A 14867-nucleotide genomic window follows, 5' to 3' on the forward strand; every position below is an offset into this window, starting at 1 on the left:
AAGACATATGGCCATTTTTGTGCCTGGTGCGGCGCCGAGTAGGAAAGGGTGGTTTTGAGGCTGAAGGCAGCAGGAAAGCCTGCAGCCCCCAGGTCTGTGGGGCTATGCAAGCGGTTCCCAAAGAGCTTTAGAACAAGGCATAGTTTTCCCTGCTGGCTCTTTGGGCGTGGGACCAATCCCCAGACATATGGCCATTTTTGTGCCTGGCGCGGCGCCTAGTGGGAAATGGTGGTTTTGAGGCTGAAGGCAGCAGGAAAGCCTGCAGCCCCCAGGTCTGTGGGGCTACGCAAGCGGTTCCCGAAGAGCTTTAGAACAAGGCATAGTTTTCCCTGCTGCCTCTTTGCGCATGGGACCAATCTCCAGACATATGGCCATTTTTGTGCCTGGCGCTGCACCAAGTGGGAAAGGGTGGTTTTGAGGCTGAAGGCAGCAGGAAAGCCTGCAGCCCCCAGGTGTGTGGGGCTACGCAAGCGGTTCCCAAAGAGCTTTAGAACAAGGCATAGTTTTCCCTGCTGGCTCTTTGGGCGTGGGACCAATCTCCAGACATATGGCCATTTTTGTGCCTGGCGCGGCGCCAAGTGGGAAAGGGTGGTTTTGAGGCTGAAGGCAGCAGGAAAGCCTGCAGCCCCCAGGTGTGTGGGGCTACGCAAGCGGTTCCCAAAGAGCTTTAGAACAAGGCATAGTTTTCCCGGCTGGCTCTTTGGGCGTGGGACCAGTCTCCAGACATATGGCCATTTTTGTGCCTGGCGCGGCGTCAAGTGGGAAAGGGTGGTTTTGAGGTTGAAGGCAGCAGGAAGCCCTGCAGCCCCCAGGTGTGTGGGGCTACGCAAACGGTTCCCAAAGAGCTTTAGAACAAGGCATAGTTTTCCCTGCTGGCTCTTTGCGCATGGGACCAATCCCCAGACATATGGCCATTTTTGTGCCTGGCGCTGCACCAAGTGGGAAAGGGTGGTTTTGAGGCTGAAGGCAGCAGGAAAGCCTGCACCCCCCAGGTGTGTGGGGCTACGCAAGCGGTTCCCAAAGAGTTTTAGAACAAGGCATAGTTTTCCCTGCTGGCTCTTTGGGCGTGTGAACAATCTCCAGGCATATGGCCATTTTTGTGCCTGGCGCTGCACCAAGTGGGAAAGGGTGGTTTTGAGGCTGAAGGCAGCAGGAAAACCTGCAGCCCGCAAGTGTGTGGGGCTACGCAAGCGGTTCCCAAAGAGCTTTAGAACAAGGCATAGTTTTCCCTGCTGGCTCTTTGGGCGTGGGACCAATCTCCAGACATATGGCCATTTTTGTGCCTGGCGCTGCACCAAGTGGGAAAGGGTGTTTTTGAGGCTGAAGGCAGCAGGAAAGCCTGCAGCCCCCAGGTCTGTGGGGCTACGCAAGCGGTTCCCAAAGAGCTTTAGAACAAGGCATAGTTTTCCCTGCTGGCTCTTTGGGCGTGGGACCCATCTCCAGATATATGGCCATTTTTTTGCCTGGCGCGGCGCCAAGTGGGAAAGGGCGGTTTTGAGGCTGAAGGCAGCAGGAAAGCCTGCAGCCCCCTGGTCTGTGGGACTACGCAAGCGGTTCCCAAAGAGCTTTAGAACAAGGCATAGTTTTCCCTGCTGGCTCTTTGGGCGTGGGACCAATCCCCAGACATATGGCCATTTTTGTGCCTGGCGCGGCGCCAAGTGGGAAAGGGTGGTTTTGAGGCTAAAGGCAGCAGGAAAGCCTGCAGCCCCCAGGTGTGTGGGGCTACGCAAGCGGTTCCCAAAGAGCTTTAGAACAAGGCATAGTTTTCCCTGCTGGCTCTTTGTGCATGGGACCAATCTCCAGACATATGGCCATTTTTGTGCCTTGGGTGGCGCCAAGTGGGAAAGGGTGGTTTTGAGGCTGAAGGCAGCAGGAAAGCCTGCAGCCCCCAGGTGTGTGGGGCTACGCAAGCGGTTCCCAAAGAGCTTTAGAACAAGGCATAGTTTTCCCTGCTGGCTCTTTGGGCGTGGGACCCATCTCCAGACATATGGCCATGTTTGTGCCTGGCGCGGCGCCAAGTGGGAAAGGGTGGTTTTGAGGCTGAAGGCAGCAGGAAAGCCTGCAGCCCCCACGTCTGTGGGGATACGCAAGCGGTTCCCAAAGAGCTTTAGAACAAGGCATAGTTTTCCCTGCTGGCTCTTTGCGCATGGGACCAATCTCCAGACATATGGCCATTTTTGTGCCTGGCGCGGCGTCAAGTGGGAAAGGGTGGTTTTGAGGTTCAAGGCAGCAGGAAGGCCTGCAGCCCCCTGGTCTGTGGGGCTACGCAAGCGGTTCCCAAAGAGCTTTAGAACAAGGCATAGTTTTCCCTGCTGGCTCTTTGGTCGTGGGACCAATCTCCAGACATATGGCCATTTTTGTGCCTGGCGCTGCACCAAGTGGGAAAGGGTGGTTTTGAGGCTGAAGGCAGCAGGAAAGCCTGCAGCCCCCAGGTGTGTGGGGCTACGCAAGCGGTTCCCAAAGAGCTTTAGAACAAGGCATAGTTTTCCCTGATGGCTCTTTGCGCATGCGACCAATCTCCAGACATATGGCCATTTTTGTGCCTGGCGCTGCACCAAGTGGGAAAGGGTGGTTTTGAGGCTGAAGGCAGCAGGAAAACCTGCAGCCCGCAAGTGTGTGGGGCTACGCAAGCGGTTCCCAAAGAGCTTTAGAACAAGGCATAGTTTTCCCTGCTGGCTCTTTGGGCGTGCGACCAATCTCCAGACATATGGCCATTTTTGTGCCTGGCGCTGCACCAAGTGGGAAAGGGTGGTTTTGAGGCTGAAGGCAGCAGGAAAGCCTGCAGCCCCCAGGTGTGTGGGGCTACGCAAGCGGTTCCCAAAGAGCTTTAGAACAAGGCATAGTTTTCCCTGCTGGCTCTTTGGGCGTGGGACCAATCTCCAGACATATGGCCATTTTTGTGCCTGGTGCGGCGCCAAGTGGGAAAGGGTGGTTTTGAGGCTGAAGGCAGCAGGAAAGCCTGCAGCCTCCAGGTCTGTGGGGCTACGCAAGCGGTTCCCAAAGAGCTTTAGAACAAGGCATAGTTTTCCCGGCTGGCTCTTTGGGCGTGGGACCAGTCTCCAGACATATGGCCATTTTTGTGCCTGGCGCGGCGTCAAGTGGGAAAGGGTGGTTTTGAGGCTGAAGGCAGCAGGAAGGCCTGCAGCCCCCAGGTGTGTGGGGCTACGCAAACGGTTCCCAAAGAGCTTTAGAACAAGGCATAGTTTTCCCTGCTGGCTCTTTGCGCATGGGACCAATCCCCAGACATATGGCCATTTTTGTGCCTGGCGCTGCACCAAGTGGGAAAGGGTGGTTTTGAGGCTGAAAGCAGCAGGAAAGCCTGCACCCCCCAGGTGTGTGGGGCTACGCAAGCGGTTCCCAAAGAGTTTTAGAACAAGGCATAGTTTTCCCTGCTGGCTCTTTGGGCGTGTGAACAATCTCCAGGCATATGGCCATTTTTGTGCCTGGCGCTGCACCAAGTGGGAAAGAGTGGTTTTGAGGCTGAAGGCAGCAGGAAAACCTGCAGCCCGCAAGTGTGTGGGGCTACGCAAGCGGTTCCCAAAGAGCTTTAGAACAAGGCATAGTTTTCCCTGCTGGCTCTTTGGGCGTGGGGCCAATCTCCAGACATATGGCCATTTTTGTGCCTGGCGCTGCACCAAGTGGGAAAGGGTGTTTTTGAGGCTGAAGGCAGCAGGAAAGCCTGCAGCCCCCAGGTGTGTGGGGCTACGCAAGCGGTTCCCAAAGAGCTTTAGAACAAGGCATAGTTTTCCCTGCTGGCTCTTTGGGCGTCGGACCCATCTCCAGATATATGGCCATTTTTTTGCCTGGCGCGGCGCCAAGTGGGAAAGGGCGGTTTTGAGGCTGAAGGCAGCAGGAAAGCCTGCAGCCCCCTGGTCTGTGGGGCTACGCAAGCGGTTCCCAAAGAGCTTTAGAACAAGGCATAGTTTTCCCTGCTGGCTCTTTGGGCGTGGGACCAATCCCCAGACATATGGCCATTTTTGTGCCTGGCGCGGCGCCAAGTGGGAAAGGGTGGTTTTGAGGCTAAAGGCAGCAGGAAAGCCTGCAGCCTCCAGGTGTGTGGGGCTACGCAAGCGGTTCCCAAAGAGCTTTAGAACAAGGCATAGTTTTCCCTGCTGGCTCTTTGTGCATGGGACCAATCTCCAGACATATGGCCATTTTTGTGCCTTGGGTGGCGCCAAGTGGGAAAGGGTGGTTTTGAGGCTGAAGGCAGCAGGAAAGCCTGCAGCCCCCAGGTGTGTGGGGCTACGCAAGCGGTTCCCAAAGAGCTTTAGAACAAGGCATAGTTTTCCCTGCTGGCTCTTTGGGCGTGGGACCCATCTCCAGACATATGGCCATGTTTGTGCCTGGCGCGGCGCCAAGTGGGAAAGGGTGGTTTTGAGGCTGAAGGCAGCAGGAAAGCCTGCAGCCCCCACGTCTGTGGGGATACGCAAGCGGTTCCCAAAGAGCTTTAGAAGAAGGCATAGTTTTCCCTGCTGGCTCTTTGCGCATGGCACCAATCTCCAGACATATGGCCATTTTTGTGCCTGGCGCGGCGTCAAGTGGGAAAGGGTGGTTTTGAGGTTCAAGGCAGCAGGAAGGCCTGCAGCCCCCAGCTGTGTGGGGCTACGCAAGCGGTTCCCAAAGAGCTTTAGAACAAGGCATAGTTTTCCCTGCTGGCTCTTTGGGCGTGGGACCAATCTCAAGACATATGGCCATTTTTGTGCCTGGCGCTGCACCAAGTGGGAAAGGGTGGTTTTGAGGCTGAAGGCAGCAGGAAAGCCTGCAGCCCCCAGGTGTGTGGGGCTACGCAAGCGGTTCCCAAAGAGCTTTAGAACAAGGCATAGTTTTCCCTGCTGGCTCTTTGCGCATGCGACCAATCTCCAGACATATGGCCATTTTTGTGCCTGGCGCTGCACCAAGTGGGAAAGGGTGGTTTTGAGGCTGAAGGCAGCAGGAAAGCCTGCAGCCCCCAGCTGTGTGGGGCTACGCAAGCGGTTCCCAAAGAGCTTTAGAACAAGGCATAGTTTTCCCTGCTGGCTCTTTGGGCGTGGGACCAATCTCCAGACATATGGCCATTTTTGTGCCTGGTGCGGCGCCAAGTGGGAAAGGGTGGTTTTGAGGCTGAAGGCAGCAGGAAAGCCTGCAGCCCCCAGGTGTGTGGGGCTACGCAAACGGTTCCCAAAGAGCTTTAGAACAAGGCATAGTTTTCCCTGCTGGCTCTTTGCGCATGGGACCAATCCCCAGACATATGGCCATTTTTGTGCCTGGCGCTGCACCAAGTGGGAAAGGGTGGTTTTGAGGCTGAAGGCAGCAGGAAAGCCTGCACCCCCCAGGTGTGTGGGGCTACGCAAGCGGTTCCCAAAGAGTTTTAGAACAAGGCATAGTTTTCCCTGCTGGCTCTTTGGGCGTGTGAACAATCTCCAGGCATATGGCCATTTTTGTGCCTGGCGCTGCACCAAGTGGGAAAGGGTGGTTTTGAGGCTGAAGGCAGCAGGAAAACCTGCAGCCCGCAAGTGTGTGGGGCTACGCAAGCGGTTCCCAAAGAGCTTTAGAACAAGGCATAGTTTTCCCTGCTGGCTCTTTGGGCGTGGGGCCAATCTCCAGACATATGGCCATTTTTGTGCCTGGCGCTGCACCAAGTGGGAAAGGGTGTTTTTGAGGCTGAAGGCAGCAGGAAAGCCTGCAGCCCCCAGGTGTGTGGGGCTACGCAAGCGGTTCCCAAAGAGCTTTAGAACAAGGCATAGTTTTCCCGGCTGGCTCTTTGGGCGTGGGACCCATCTCCAGATATATGGCCATTTTTTTGCCTGGCGCGGCGCCAAGTGGGAAAGGGCGGTTTTGAGGCTGAAGGCAGCAGGAAAGCCTGCAGCCCCCTGGTCTGTGGGGCTACGCAAGCGGTTCCCAAAGAGCTTTAGAACAAGGCATAGTTTTCCCTGCTGGCTCTTTGGGCGTGGGACCAATCCCCAGACATATGGCCATTTTTGTGCCTGGCGCGGCGCCAAGTGGGAAAGGGTGGTTTTGAGGCTAAAGGCAGCAGGAAAGCCTGCAGCCTCCAGGTCTGTGGGGCTACGCAAGCGGTTCCCAAAGAGCTTTAGAACAAGGCATAGTTTTCCCTGCTGGCTCTTTGGGCATGGGACCAATCTCCAGACATATGGCCATTTTTGTGCCTTGGGTGGCGCCAAGTGGGAAAGGGTGGTTTTGAGGCTGAAGGCAGCAGGAAAGCCTGCAGCCCCCAGGTCTGTGGGGCTACGCAAGCGGTTCCCAAAGAGCTTTAGAACAAGGCATAGTTTTCCCTGCTGGCTCTTTGGGCATGGGACCAATCTCCAGACATATGGCCATTTTTGTGCCTGGCGCTGCATGAAGTGGGAAAGGGTGGTTTTGAGGCTGAAGGCAGCAGGAAAGCCTGCAGCCCCCAGGTGTGTGGGGCTACGCAAGCGGTTCCCAAAGAGCTTTAGAACAAGGCATAGTTTTCCCTGCTGGCTCTTTGGGCGTGGGACCCATCTCCAGACATATGGCCATGTTTGTGCCTGGCGCGGCGCCAAGTGGGAAAGGGTGGTTTTGAGGCTGAAGGCAGCAGGAAAGCCTGCAGCCCCCACGTCTGTGGGGATACGCAAGCGGTTCCCAAAGAGCTTTAGAAGAAGGCATAGTTTTCCCTGCTGGCTCTTTGCGCATGGGACCAATCTCCAGACATATGGCCATTTTTGTGCCTGGCGCGGCGTCAAGTGGGAAAGGGTGGTTTTGAGGTTCAAGGCAGCAGGAAGGCCTACAGCCCCCAGCTGTGTGGGGCTACGCAAGCGATTCCCAAAGAGCTTTAGAACAAGGCATAGTTTTCCCTGCTGGCTCTTTGGGCGTGGGACCCATCTCCAGCCATATGGCCATTTTTGTGCCTGGCGCGGCGCCAAGTGGGAAAGGGTGGTTTTGAGGCTGAAGGCAGCAGGAAAGCCTGCAGCCCGCAGGTGTGTGGGGCTACGCAGGCAGTTCCCAAAGAGCTTTAGAACAAGGCATAGTTTTCCCTGCTGGCTCTTTGCGCATGGGACCAATCTCCAGACATATGGCCATTTTTGTGCCTGGTGCGGCGCCAAGTGGGAAAGAGTGGTTTTGAGGTTCAAGGCAGCAGGAAGGCCTGCAGCACCCAGCTGTGTGGGGCTACGCAAGCGGTTCCCAAAGAGCTTTAGAACAAGGCATAGTTTTCCCTGCTGGCTCTTTGGTCGTGGGACCAATCTCCACACATATGGCCATTTTTGTGCCTGGTGCGGCGCCGAGTGGGAAAGGGTGGTTTTGAGGCTGAAGGCAGCAGGAAAGCCTGCAGCCCCCAGGTGTGTGGGGCTACGCAAGCGGTTCCCAAAGAGCTTTAGAACAAGGCATAGTTTTCCCTGCTGGCTCTTTGCGCATGGGACCAATCTCCAGACATATGGCCATTTTTGTGCCTGGCGCTGCACCAAGTGGGAAAGGGTGGTTTTGAGGTTCAAGGCAGCAGGAAGGCCTGCAGCCCCCAGCTGTGTGGGGCTACGCAAGCGGTTCCCAAAGAGCTTAAGAACAAGGCATAGTTTTCCCTGCTGGCTCTTTGGGCGTGGGACCAATCTCCAGGCATATGGCCATTTTTGTGCCTGGCGCTGCACCAAGTGGGAAAGGGTGGTTTTGAGGCTGAAGGCAGCAGGAAAGCCTGCACCCCCCAGGTGTGTGGGGCTACGCAAGCGGTTCCCAAAGAGCTTTAGAACAAGGCATAGTTTTCCCTGCTGGCTCTTTGCGCATGCGACCAATCTCCAGACATATGGCCATTTTTGTGCCTGGCGCTGCACCAAGTGGGAAAGGGTGGTTTTGAGGCTGAAGGCAGCAGGAAAGCCTGCAGCCCCCAGCTGTGTGGGGCTACGCAAGCGGTTCCCAAAGAGCTTTAGAACAAGGCATAGTTTTCCCTGCTGGCTCTTTGGGCGTGGGACCAATCTCCAGACATATGGCCATTTTTGTGCCTGGCGCTGCACCAAGTGGGAAAGGGTGGTTTTGAGGCTGAAGGCAGCAGGAAAGCCTGCAGCCCCCAGGTGTGTGGGGCTACGCAAGCGGTCCCCAAAGAGCTTTAGAACAAGGCATAGTTTTCCCTGCTGGCTCTTTTGGCGTGGGACCAATCCCCAGACATATGGCCATTTTTGTGCCTGGCGCTGCACCAAGTGGGAAAGGGTGGTTTTGAGGCTGAAGGCAGCAGGAAAGCCTGCACCCCCCAGGTGTGTGGGGCTACGCAAGCGGTTCCCAAAGAGTTTTAGAACAAGGCATAGTTTTCCCTGCTGGCTCTTTGGGCGTGGGACCAATCTCCAGGCATATGGCCATTTTTGTGCCTGGCATGGCGCCGAGTGGGAAAGGGTGGTTTTGAGGCTGAAGGCAGCAGGAAAGCCTGCAGCCCCCAGGTCTGTGGGGCTACGCAAGCGGTTCCCAAAGAGCTTTAGAACAAGGCATAGTTTTCCCTGCTGGCTCTTTGGGCGTGGGACCAATCTCCAGACATATGGCCATTTTTGTGCCTGGCGCTGCACCAAGTGGGAAAGGGTGGTTTTGAGGTTCAAGGCAGCAGGAAGGCCTGCAGCCCCCAGGTCTGTGGGGCTACGCAAGCGGTTCCCAAAGAGCTTTAGAACAAGGCATAGTTTTCCCTGCTGGCTCTTTGGGCGTGGGACCAATCCCCAGACATATGGCCATTTTTGTGCCTGGTGCGGCGCCGAGTGGGAAAGGGTGGTTTTGAGGCTGAAGGCAGCAGGAAAGCCTGCAGCCCCCAGGTGTGTGGGGCTACGCAAGCGGTCCCCAAAGAGCTTTAGAACAAGGCATAGTTTTCCCTGCTGCCTCTTTGCGCATGGGACCAATCTCCAGACATATGGTCATTTTTGTGCCAGGCGCTGCACCAAGTGGGAAAGGATGGTTTTGAGGTTCAAGGCAGCAGGAAGGCCTGCAGCCCCCAGGTCTGTGGGGCTACGCAAGCGGTTCCCAAAGAGCTTTAGAACAAGGCATAGTTTTCCCTGCTGGCTCTTTGGGCGTGGGACCAATCTCCAGACATATGGCCATTTTTGTGCCTGGCGCGGCGTCAAGTGGGATAGGGTGGTTTTCAGGTTGAAGGCAGCAGGAAGGCCTGCAGCCCCCAGGTCTGAGGGGCTACGCAAGGGGTTCCCAAAGAGCTTTAGAACAAGGCATAGTTTTCCCTGCTGGCTCTTTGCGCATGGGACCAATCTCCAGACATATGGCCATTTTTGTGCCTGGCGCTGCACCAAGTGGGAAAGGGTGGTTTTGAGGCTGAAGGCAGCAGGAAAGCCTGCAGCCCCCAGGTCTGTGGGGCTACGCAAGCGGTTCCCAAAGAGCTTTAGAACAAGGCATAGTTTTCCCTGCTGGCTCTTTGGGCGTGGGACCAATCTCCAGACATATGGCCATTTTTGTGCCTGGGGTGGCGCCAAGTGGGAAAGGGTGGTTTTGAGGCTGAAGGCAGCAGGAAAGCCTGCAGCCCCCAGGTCTGTGGGGCTACGCAAGCCATTCCCAAAGAGCTTTAGAACAAGGCATAGTTTTCCCTGCTGGCTCTTTGGGTGTGGGACGAGTCTCCAGACATATGGCCATTTTTGTGCCTGGGGTGGCGCCAAGTGGGAAGGCTGGTTTTGAGGCTGAAGGCAGCAGGAAAGCCTGCAGCCCCCAGGTGTGTGGGGCTACGCAAGCGGTTCCAAAAGAGCTTTAGAGCAAGGCATAGTTTTCCCTGCTGGCTCTTTGCGCATGCGACCAATCTCCAGACATATGGCCATTTTTGTGCCTGGCGCTGCACCAAGTGGGAAAGGGTGGTTTTGAGGCTGAAGGCAGCAGGAAAACCTGCAGCCCGCAAGTGTGTGGGGCTACGCAAGCGGTTCCCAAAGAGCTTTAGAACAAGGCATAGTTTTCCCTGCTGGCTCTTTGGGCGTGGGACCAATCTCCAGACATATGGCCATTTTTCTGCCTGGCGCTGCACCAAGTGGGAAAGGGTGGTTTTGAGGCTGAAGGCAGCAGGAAAGCCTGCAGCCCCCAGGTCTGTGGGGCTACGCAAGCGGTTCCCAAAGAGCTTTAGAACAAGGCATAGTTTTCCCTGCTGGCTCTTTGGGCGTGGGACCAATCCCCAGACATATGGCCATTTTTGTGCCTGGCATGGCGCCAAGTGGGAAAGGGTGGTTTTGAGGCTGAAGGCAGCAGGAAAGCCTGCAGCCCCCAGGTCTGTGGGGCTACGCAAGCGGTTCCCAAAGAGCTTTAGAACAAGGCATAGTTTTCCCGGCTGGCTCTTTGCGCATGGGACCAATCTCCAGACATATGGCCATTTTTGTGCGGGAAAGGGTGGTTTTGAGGCTGAAGGCAGCAGGAAAGCCTGCAGCCCCCAGGTGTGTGGGGCTACACAAGCGGTTCCCAAAGAGCTTTAGAACAAGGCATAGTTTTCCCTGCTGGCTCTTTGGGCGTGGGACCAATCTCCAGACATATGGCCATTTTTGTACCTGGTGCGGCGCCAAGTGGGAAAGGGTGGTTTTGAGGCTGAAGGCAGCAGGAAAGCCTGCAGCCCCCAGGTCTGTGGGGCTACGCAAGCGGTTCCCAAAGAGCTTTAGAACAAGGCATAGTTTTCCCGGCTGGCTCTTTGGGCGTGGGACCAATCTCCAGACATATGGCCATTTTTGTGCCTGGCGCGGCGTCAAGTGGGAAAGGGTGGTTTTGAGGATGAAGGCAGCAGGAAGGCCTGCAGCCCCCAGGTGTGTGGGGCTACGCAAGCGGTTCCCAAAGAGCTTTAGAACAAGGCATAGTTTTCCCTGCTGGCTCTTTGGGCGTGGGACCAATCCCCAGACATATGGCCATTTTTGTGCCTGGCGCTGCACCAAGTGGGAAAGGGTGGTTTTGAGGCTGAAGGCAGCAGGAAAGCCTGCAGCGCCCAGGTGTGTGGGGCTACGCAAGCGGTTCCCAAAGAGTTTTAGAACAAGGCATAGTTTTCCCTGCTGGCTCTTTGGGCGTGGGACCAATCTCCAGGCATATGGCCATTTTTGTGCCTGGTGCGGCGCCGAGTGGGAAAGGGTGGTTTTGAGGCTGAAGGCAGCAGGAAAGCCTGCAGCCCCCAGGTCTGTGGGGATACGCAAGCGGTTCCCAAAGAGCTTTAGAACAAGGCATAGTTTTCCCTGCTGGCTCTTTGGGCGTGGGACCAATCTCCAGACATATGGCCATTTTTGTGCCTGGCGCGGCGTCAAGTGGGAAAGGGTGGTTTTGAGGTTGAAGGCAGCAGGAAGGCCTGCAGCCCCCAGCTGTGTGGGGCTACGCAAGTGGTTCCCAAAGAGCTTTAGAACAAGGCATAGTTTTCCCTGCTGGCTCTTTGGGCGTGGGAACAATCTGCAGACATATGGCCATTTTTCTGCCTGGTGCGGCGCCAAGTGGGAAAGGGTGGTTTTGAGGCTGAAGGCAGCAGGAAAGCCTGCAGCCCCCAGGTCTGTGGGGCTACGCAAGCGGTTCCCAAAGAGCTTTAGAACAAGGCATAGTTTTCCCTGCTGGCTCTTTGCGCATGCGACCAATCTCCAGACATATGGCCATTTTTGTGCCTGGCGCTGCACCAAGTGGGAAAGGGTGGTTTTGAGGCTGAAGGCAGCAGGAAAACCTGCAGCCCCCAGGTCTGTGGGGCTACGCAAGCGGTCCCCAAAGAGCTTTAGAACAAGGCATAGTTTTCCCTGCTGGCTCTTTTGGCGTGGGACCAATCCCCAGACATATGGCCATTTTTGTGCCTGGCGCTGCACCAAGTGGGAAAGGGTGGTTTTGAGGCTGAAGGCAGCAGGAAAGCCTGCACCCCCCAGGTGTGTGGGGCTACGCAAGCGGTTCCCAAAGAGTTTTAGAACAAGGCATAGTTTTCCCTGCTGGCTCTTTGGGCGTGGGACCAATCTCCAGGCATATGGCCATTTTTGTGCCTGGCATGGCGCCGAGTGGGAAAGGGTGGTTTTGAGGCTGAAGGCAGCAGGAAAGCCTGCAGCCCCCAGGTCTGTGGGGCTACGCAAGCGGTTCCCAAAGAGCTTTAGAACAAGGCATAGTTTTCCCTGCTGGCTCTTTGGGCGTGGGACCAATCTCCAGACATATGGCCATTTTTGTGCCTGGCGCTGCACCAAGTGGGAAAGGGTGGTTTTGAGGTTCAAGGCAGCAGGAAGGCCTGCAGCCCCCAGGTCTGTGGGGCTACGCAAGCGGTTCCCAAAGAGCTTTAGAACAAGGCATAGTTTTCCCTGCTGGCTCTTTGGGCGTGGGACCAATCCCCAGACATAAGGCCATTTTTGTGCCTGGTGCGGCGCCGAGTGGGAAAGGGTGGTTTTGAGGCTGAAGGCAGCAGGAAAGCCTGCAGCCCCCAGGTGTGTGGGGCTACGCAAGCGGTCCCCAAAGAGCTTTAGAACAAGGCATAGTTTTCCCTGCTGCCTCTTTGCGCATGGGACCAATCTCCAGACATATGGTCATTTTTGTGCCAGGCGCTGCACCAAGTGGGAAAGGATGGTTTTGAGGTTCAAGGCAGCAGGAAGGCCTGCAGCCCCCAGGTCTGTGGGGCTACGCAAGCGGTTCCCAAAGAGCTTTAGAACAAGGCATAGTTTTCCCTGCTGGCTCTTTGGGCGTGGGACCAATCTCCAGACATATGGCCATTTTTGTGCCTGGCGCGGCGTCAAGTGGGATAGGGTGGTTTTCAGGTTGAAGGCAGCAGGAAGGCCTGCAGCCCCCAGGTCTGAGGGGCTACGCAAGGGGTTCCCAAAGAGCTTTAGAACAAGGCATAGTTTTCCCTGCTGGCTCTTTGCGCATGGGACCAATCTCCAGACATATGGCCATTTTTGTGCCTGGCGCTGCACCAAGTGGGAAAGGGTGGTTTTGAGGCTGAAGGCAGCAGGAAAGCCTGCAGCCCCCAGGTCTGTGGGGCTACGCAAGCGGTTCCCAAAGAGCTTTAGAACAAGGCATAGTTTTCCCTGCTGGCTCTTTGGGCGTGGGACCAATCTCCAGACATATGGCCATTTTTGTGCCTGGGGTGGCGCCAAGTGGGAAAGGGTGGTTTTGAGGCTGAAGGCAGCAGGAAAGCCTGCAGCCCCCAGGTCTGTGGGGCTACGCAAGCCATTCCCAAAGAGCTTTAGAACAAGGCATAGTTTTCCCTGCTGGCTCTTTGGGTGTGGGACGAGTCTCCAGACATATGGCCATTTTTGTGCCTGGGGTGGCGCCAAGTGGGAAGGCTGGTTTTGAGGCTGAAGGCAGCAGGAAAGCCTGCAGCCCCCAGGTGTGTGGGGCTACGCAAGCGGTTCCAAAAGAGCTTTAGAGCAAGGCATAGTTTTCCCTGCTGGCTCTTTGCGCATGCGACCAATCTCCAGACATATGGCCATTTTTGTGCCTGGCGCTGCACCAAGTGGGAAAGGGTGGTTTTGAGGCTGAAGGCAGCAGGAAAACCTGCAGCCCGCAAGTGTGTGGGGCTACGCAAGCGGTTCCCAAAGAGCTTTAGAACAAGGCATAGTTTTCCCTGCTGGCTCTTTGGGCGTGGGACCAATCTCCAGACATATGGCCATTTTTCTGCCTGGCGCTGCACCAAGTGGGAAAGGGTGGTTTTGAGGCTGAAGGCAGCAGGAAAGCCTGCAGCCCCCAGGTCTGTGGGGCTACGCAAGCGGTTCCCAAAGAGCTTTAGAACAAGGCATAGTTTTCCCTGCTGGCTCTTTGGGCGTGGGACCAATCCCCAGACATATGGCCATTTTTGTGCCTGGCATGGCGCCAAGTGGGAAAGGGTGGTTTTGAGGCTGAAGGCAGCAGGAAAGCCTGCAGCCCCCAGGTCTGTGGGGCTACGCAAGCGGTTCCCAAAGAGCTTTAGAACAAGGCATAGTTTTCCCGGCTGGCTCTTTGCGCATGGGACCAATCTCCAGACATATGGCCATTTTTGTGCGGGAAAGGGTGGTTTTGAGGCTGAAGGCAGCAGGAAAGCCTGCAGCCCCCAGGTGTGTGGGGCTACACAAGCGGTTCCCAAAGAGCTTTAGAACAAGGCATAGTTTTCCCTGCTGGCTCTTTGGGCGTTGGACCAATCTCCAGACATATGGCCATTTTTGTACCTGGTGCGGCGCCAAGTGGGAAAGGGTGGTTTTGAGGCTGAAGGCAGCAGGAAAGCCTGCAGCCCCCAGGTCTGTGGGGCTACGCAAGCGGTTCCCAAAGAGCTTTAGAACAAGGCATAGTTTTCCCGGCTGGCTCTTTGGGCGTGGGACCAATCTCCAGACATATGGCCATTTTTGTGCCTGGCGCGGCGTCAAGTGGGAAAGGGTGGTTTTGAGGATGAAGGCAGCAGGAAGGCCTGCAGCCCCCAGGTGTGTGGGGCTACGCAAGCGGTTCCCAAAGAGCTTTAGAACAAGGCATAGTTTTCCCTGCTGGCTCTTTGGGCGTGGGACCAATCCCCAGACATATGGCCATTTTTGTGCCTGGCGCTGCACCAAGTGGGAAAGGGTGGTTTTGAGGCTGAAGGCAGCAGGAAAGCCTGCAGCGCCCAGGTGTGTGGGGCTACGCAAGCGGTTCCCAAAGAGTTTTAGAACAAGGCATAGTTTTCCCTGCTGGCTCTTTGGGCGTGGGACCAATCTCCAGGCATATGGCCATTTTTGTGCCTGGTGCGGCGCCGAGTGGGAAAGGGTGGTTTTGAGGCTGAAGGCAGCAGGAAAGCCTGCAGCCCCCAGGTCTGTGGGGATACGCAAGCGGTTCCCAAAGAGCTTTAGAACAAGGCATAGTTTTCCCTGCTGGCTCTTTGGGCGTGGGACCAATCTCCAGACATATGGCCATTTTTGTGCCTGGCGCGGCGTCAAGTGGGAAAGGGTGGTTTTGAGGTTGAAGGCAGCAGGAAGGCCTGCAGCCCCCAGCTGTGTGGGGCTACGCAAGCGGTTCCCAAAGAGCTTTAGAACAAGGCATAG

Source organism: Larus michahellis, chromosome 22 (assembly GCF_964199755.1).
Source record: "Larus michahellis chromosome 22, bLarMic1.1, whole genome shotgun sequence".
NCBI lineage: Eukaryota > Metazoa > Chordata > Aves > Charadriiformes > Laridae > Larus > Larus michahellis.